Source organism: Petaurus breviceps, unplaced genomic scaffold, assembly GCF_028583685.1.
Source record: "Petaurus breviceps papuanus isolate PSGF00001 unplaced genomic scaffold, PetGlider_PUasm1.0 37, whole genome shotgun sequence".
Classification (NCBI taxonomy): domain Eukaryota; kingdom Metazoa; phylum Chordata; class Mammalia; order Diprotodontia; family Petauridae; genus Petaurus; species Petaurus breviceps.
In genome coordinates, this window is record NW_027186296.1 from 75,660,787 (window position 1) to 75,667,965 (window position 7,179).

A 7,179-nucleotide genomic window follows, 5' to 3' on the forward strand; every position below is an offset into this window, starting at 1 on the left:
CTCTCTCTCTCTCTCTCTGTCTCTCTCTCTCTGTCTCTCTCTCTCTCACATTCTCCCTCTCTCTCCCCCTGGTACCAAGGGCTTCACAGACTCCCTGACCCTTGCTGATCCCATCTCCCCCATCCAGAGCCCATCTCTAATAACCCCAGTTTCCCTTAACCCTTAGGACCCATCATTGAAGAAGTAGCCAAACCCTTTATCAGGGATGGGAGGGAGGGCAATTCTTTTATTTTTAGCTTGTGTCTCCTCCTCAGGTGAGTTTCTATCCTGTGGGTGCATAAGCTTTCTTTTTATTATTTTTTCTGCTAAAACTACCTGTTTCAACCTCCCACAAGTATCCTTAGTCCTTATATGCCAGGGTTGGGTGAACACACATATTCATCCTATCCTGACCACCCCCCCAAGATTTAGTGACAATAAGATTTAGAACCATAGATTTAGTGCTACAAAGAACTTTAGAGATCCAGTCCAAACCCCTTATTTTGAGGCTTAGTAACATGCTGATGGTCATATAAATAGTAAATAACATAGACAAGGCTCTTTCAGTGATAGCAGACTTCCTCTCCTTGCAGACGCAGGCTTGAAGCATCATGGTCCAAATAGTGGAAAGAGGACTTGCTCAAGTATCTGGGGACCTGGGCTCAGATCCCAACTCTGGGTAAATTTGAGCATGTCACTTTGTCTTCCTGGGCCTCAGTTTCTTCATCTGTAAAATGAGGGAATTGGGCTAGATAGCTCGTGAAGTCCCTTTGAATTCTATTATCTATAACTTCATAAGCTATCCCAGGTGGAAACATAATTTAGGCAGATGACCTTAGATGAGGGGAACTGAGTGTTTGTTGGTTTGTTTTCTGCTCTGTTTCTAATGATACTCCCTGCTGTGTGCATATTTGTGTGGCTTAGGATATGGGGACCAGTGTCCCCTCACCCCTGTCCTGAGTCATTCCTGACAGTGCTTGAGTTCAAGAAAGGTAACTGTGGCTTTGGACCAAGGAGATGGGAGACAAGTCTTAGAAAGAGGCACAGGACAAGGCTTTTCTTCTCTCTGACTGAATTAACTTGTACAAGGGACAAACCAGAGACAAAGTGACATCTTCACTCTTATCATGAATTTCTGGCCATTAAACCCTCACTCTTCTCTTAGTCCGTCTCCCTTGTGAGCCTCCATACTGAGCCTCGACCTATAGTCTGAGAAGCAAAATGGTGTGTAGAAAACACTGAATTTGGAGGCACAAAACCCAGATTCAAATCCAGGCTCCACTACTGTGTAACTTTAGACAAGTTACTTTACCTCTGGGCCTCATTTTCCTTATCTGAAAAATGAGAGGATTGGGCTAGGTGATATCTAAAGGTCATTTCCAGTCCTAGATCATATGATTCCATGGATGGTGCCAGTTTCATAGCTCACTTCATAACTCATCACTTGATTTGCTAGAATTTTGTCCTGCCTCTCACCTCTGTCCTTCATCTCTTTCTGACCTATTCATATTTCTCTCCGCCTTAAATCCAACTATAACATTTATTGATGATTAATAAACCACTAAGTTTATGCATATACTAAAAGGATACAAGGATATATGTGCTAAGCAGATTTGCCAGATCACCTCCTGTCTCATCTGGTTCTGTCTCCAAAGGCAGAAGCAATATACATGGTTGTTCTAGAAAAACCAACCCTTCTGCAACCACAGTCTGGATCTGAGGGGTCCCAACACTTAGGGTGAGTGCTTTCTTTCACTCAGGAAAACAAAGGGAATTGAAGCCTTTTAAAACTAATCTATTAGCTTTCATTGTATGAGTAACCCTCCCCATCCCCATCCCCACACTCCAAACCTGGACATCACTGGAAGAAGTCACAAAACCAAAATGATTTCACCTGCTATTAATTTATGGCACATAATCACATCTAGACCCTTGCTGTTGCTTGACAATCCTCCTATCTTACTCTTTCTGATTTCCTATCTCTTTTCCCATATTAATTATCCTAAACCTTTTCTTCTCTCCAGCTGAACCTCCATTTCCTATTTATACTTATAGTAGATGATTTAGCCTCCTATTTCACTGAGAAAATTGAAGTCATTTGATGGAAATTCCCTTGACTGCTCCCTATACTCCTCAAGTCTTGGCATCATCATCATCCACTCTTTCTTCCTTCCCTCCCATTACAGAAGAAGAGGTATTCCTACTCCTCTGTGAACTAAGGTCAATCTCTCATCCAGCACCTTTGCTCCCATTCTCTCTTGTCTTGACAAGGATCTTGTTCCATCAGCTATCATTCCCACCCACACTGTGCATCTTCAATATCTGCTTCTCCAGGGCTTCCTTCCCTAACAAGAATACTCACATCTTCCCAACCCTAAAAAAGCCTTCCTTTCACACCCTCCTATCCCTGTCCTCCTCTTAACTGCCAAACTTCTTGAAAAGGTTTATACCTGATAGCTACCTTGAATCATTTACCACTCATTCTCTCCTCAGCCCACTTGAACTAGCTCTTACCCCCACAGTGCTACTGAAACTTTCCTTCTCAAAGGTTACCATTGGCCTCCTAAGTACCCAATCCAGTTGACTTTATCTCCACTCTCCTTCACCTTTTTGAAAGCATCTCACACTGTCTACAATACTCTGATCTCCTGACTGTCCTATTATCTCTCTAACCATTCTTCATCATCCTTCTTCACCAGCTTCTCTTCCTCTTCCCAACTCCCTCAGGTAGATGTTTTGAATTCCAAGTTTCTGCCCTTGGACTTCTCTCTTTGCACTCCCTTCCATGGCTTGAACTATCAAGTCCATGCACCTATATGCCCAATCTTGACCTCCCTTCTGAGCTCCAGATCTGAATCTCCAACTGCTTATAGGTCATCTTTGCCCAATAGTACCTCAAACTCAACCTATCTAAAACCTAGTTTATTGCATTTCCCCTAACCTGTATTTCCTTCAGATTTTATTATTTCCATCAGTTAGGTGAGGCAAATGGGTGATGCAGTAGATGGAATCTGAACTTGGAATCAAGAGACCTGAGTTCAAATTCAGCCTCACACTCACTAGCTGTGTGATCCTGGGCAAGCCACTTAATCTCTGTTTGTCTCAGTTTCCTTATCTGTAAAATGGAGATAAGAGCACCTATCTCTTGGGGTTGTTGTAAGGACTAAATGAGATATATCTGAAGTGTTTAGCACGGTGGCTGGCACGTAGAAGATGCTGTATAAATACTTGAACACTTCACCTTTCTTTCCCCCTTCAGCAGAACCACCATTAAACAGTCATTTAAGTTTGAAACCTTGGTTAGTTTTTACTCATCCCTTCCCCTCACCTTTCCTTATCCAACTGGTTGCCAACTCCTGTTGATCTACCTCAGAACTATCTCCTGCACTGTTTCTTTTTTTTTTTAAAACACTCAAAAGGTGTTTGTCTCCACCCTCTCCTTCTTCCAATTAATTTTTCCTACTGCTACCAGACGAATCTTTCTTATGCATAGAACTACCATGCCACTTCTCTGCTTAAAAATCCTCAGTGGCTCCCTATTGCTTACTGAATAAAGTTTCAACTCTTTGGCCTTCCCTTCAAGGATCTAGTTGCCTCCTTTTCTGCCTCCTCTAAAGTTCAATGTAAATGCCACCTTCTTTCCTGATCTCTCCCCATCATATATATATGGGGGTGGTAGGAGGGAATCCAACACTTTGTTCCTTTGTGATATATTTATCAAGCTTTATTTTGCATTGGCACATCTGCAAACTTCATGAGGGTAGGGATTATGTCTTACTTAATTTGTATCTCCCTTTTTTATGTGATCCAGAGCAGTACCTACACAGGAGGGTTCAGTGCTGTAGAACAGTACAATTTAATACATGTTCACTGCATCAGATGCACACAGAGACTGGCGACTCTGTCTACTTTGGCTTTCCAGTGTTGATTTTTTTTATGTGGATCAGGCCCTCATAGTTTTGTCACTTGACTTCCTGGTCTTTCTGTTATTCCCTCACCAGTCACAGGACACTTTTAGTTTGATGTGATGCTTTCTCTGCCAGCATCATGATACCTTTTACAGATTAGAAGTAGCTGGCCCAGACTTGGGATGGAACTGAGACACTGTCCCCTGTGCCATGTTTTGGCCTCTTTCTGGCAGCCATGTGCCCATTAAGGGATCATTTTAAAGTTGGTTATCAATACTGTGACATTGACATCCTTGGGTTTGGCACCTTGGCTGATTGCCCTGGCTCCTATTCTTTGGGCAAGAGAGGACCAGGTGCCCAAGGTTGAGTCCTTCAGAAAGGATATATTCTTTGACTGCTGAATGGAGTCCTTCAATGTTACACACATGCATACGTCCTAGACTTGCTAACTCCCCTAAGGTCCTTGCTTTTCATGACCTGAGTCTGTGTCACCTTACTGAGGAGAACACCTAATACCAAAATACTCTTGTTCTTTTAGTAGTGGAACTATACTGGCATGATTTTTCTCATAAACAAGCAGACTGACCATCTGCTCTCTGGTGACCAGGTCCTCAGTGGGGCAGGGTCCTGGTGCCTAGCTCTGTGGGACTGTGCATGAAATCAAGTGGGCTGGACCGTTAGGTCATTCTAGGCTTTCCAGGATGTATCTCTGTCATTGGATTATTTCCCTGTTCTTAAAGAGTCAGATTAAGTTCTTTGGGGAAGAGCTTGAGGGGGACTTTGATGCCACCCCTTGGGGCAGAAAAGGAAAAAAAAGGGGCAGCTAGGTGGCACAGTGAGTAAAGCTCTGGCCCAGAGTCAGGAGGACCTGAGTTCAGTTCTGGACTCAGACACTTAACACACACACACACACACACACACACACACACAACTAGCCGTGTAACCTTGGGCAAGTTACTTAACCCCAATTGCCCTCCAAAAAGGCAAAAAAAAAAAGGAAAGGAAAAAAGAGCCAGTGGGTGAACAGTGGGTATTTGTAAAGCAGGAAAAAAGGAGCACAGTGGACTAAGTTGTAGTCTCTTCTACTGAGCTAAAACTTTGGGAGTCCTCTGGGTACCAGCCTAAATCCAAGGCCTTCTGGGCCAGTACCACTTACTGAGCTACTCAACAAAAGGAGGAAGGTTATAGAGGTTGGTGGGAACTCTTCACCAGCCTTCATTAAAGTCCATCCCAGGCCTGCTTTCTCCCTCATCTCCCTCCTCCCTCCCAGCTTCTTCCACCGTAACACCACTTCTACTTTTCTGGCAGCCTTTTCATTCCTCCCATTTCTCTGGTCCAATAAAGGCCTCTCTGCTCACCCCCAGTCCTCATTTTCTCAGCAACACCACTGGATGCTGCTTTCCATCTCTGGAAAGCTCCAACATTGAGCCCTCCTGAAGCAAACACAACAGGGTTGGTTGGGCTAAGCCAAAACCCCTCCCCAAAATGGCCTATATTAGCACAGTCCTGCTCTTTTTTCTCTCCTTCTTTTCCTTTCCTGTTCTTTTTATTCCATTCAATTATCCTTCTGTCTCCTTTCACTCCTTCTTCCTCTTCCCTCCCTTCAATTCATCCTTCCTTCTCTTCTTCTGTTTCTCCTCTTCCTCTTCCCTTCTTCATCCTCCTCCCATCCCTCCTCCCATTTCCCCTCCTCCTCTTTGCAGCTGGCTTCTACTGTTGTTTTTCCTCCTCCTCTCCCCCCCCCCCTTTTGCTGGCTCTGTAACCGGTCTCATCACCAGGGCCTGAGTTTACAAAAAAATAAATAAATAAAAAGGTCAGTGCGTGGAGGGAGCAGCAATAACCCCTAAAACAGTACTATCAGTGGAACATGATTGATCAATTGAATTCCATAGCGGCTGAAAAATGTGGGATTAAGTAGTGTATTATACGCACAATGAGTTGAGGCATGATGTTCATTTCAAGTTCATTTCGCCGGCCTCTGCCACCAGATCAGGCAATCAATAGGGGCAGCAGATATCATATATCACCTCTCTGCGGGCTGGGGAGAGAGCACCATAATCTCTCGCAAATTTAGAGTGACAGATTTGTCAAGATCTGAAGGGCCCCTGAATAAATGAAGGAAGAGAGACTCCTCCAGCCAGTGACCTGAGGACAAAGCTGCAGTTCAGCCCCTACACAAGCACACACACATACACACAATGCTACAGCTATGCACTTGCCCCTCACATGCAGGCATGCACTCATGTGCACACACAGAAGCATGCATGGTTATATGTACCCACACTCTAAGGCTTGTACATGCCCAATTCCCTGGAAATCCCTTGACTGTACTTCAGCAGCCCCACATACTGACACGCAGACACACAGAGGCATTATCTCAGCCCTGCCAGCACAGCCTGGAACAACTCGATTCCGCCTTTCAGGGAGATGAACTCAGAGGCAGGAGGACTCCATGAAGGGTGGGGGAAACAGTGAGACATGCAAAGAGCTGCCCCAGTTCAGATGGCAGTGATGTCCTCATTCCATAGGGGCTCACATCTCTCTCTCCCCCCTTTCTCTCTCATACACATGCACACACACACACTTACCAAAGTAACATAGACATACAGATGTATGGCCATTTACACACATACTGAAACACACTTACCCAGTTGCCTATGGGCACATATTGTATACATACAATAATATACAAACATGCATATGGAAACACATGCAAATGCTATACAAATAGAAGGAAAACAGGATACCATACCACCAGGAAAATTGGGGAGTCAATATTCCCAGCTCTGTACCTAACTCACTCTGTGACGTTAACAAAACTCTCTGGATCAGCTTTATGGCTTTAAGGTTCTAGAGGCTCAAGACAGGCAAACTGTCAGGATTCTTGATGGTGGGCAGGTATGTCCCCAGAGTCACCTTTCCTATCTCTTTCTCTTTCACACACTTATCCTTGTCCCATACATGTATATATCTGTGTTTTTCTCCCACAAATCTATACACATGCCTGTCCTCTTCCCCATATATGTGTATACACATGCCATAGACTCTCCCTCTGTCCCTTTCATCTCTCTCCTCCCTTTCCTCCTCACTTGATTCCTCTCCCCTACTCTTTTTTCTCTTCCTTCTTTCCTTCCTTTCTTTTTTCTTCCTTCCTTTCTCTTTTTTCTTTTTCCTTTCTTCCTTCTTTCTTCCTTCCTTCCTTCCTCACTTCCTTCCTTTCTTCTTTCTTTCTTACTCCCATTCTCTCTTTCTCTCTCCTCCTTCTCTCTCTCTGTCTCTGTGTGTGTGTGT

At 44.1% G+C, this 7,179-nt stretch overlaps 1 protein-coding gene across 1 annotated transcript in view; it reads left to right on the forward strand.

The window, feature by feature from the left end:
• Positions 1-7,179, forward strand: part of PAX2 (paired box 2) — a 101,017-nt gene that overhangs the window by 66,608 nt on the left and 27,230 nt on the right. The window lies entirely within an intron of this gene.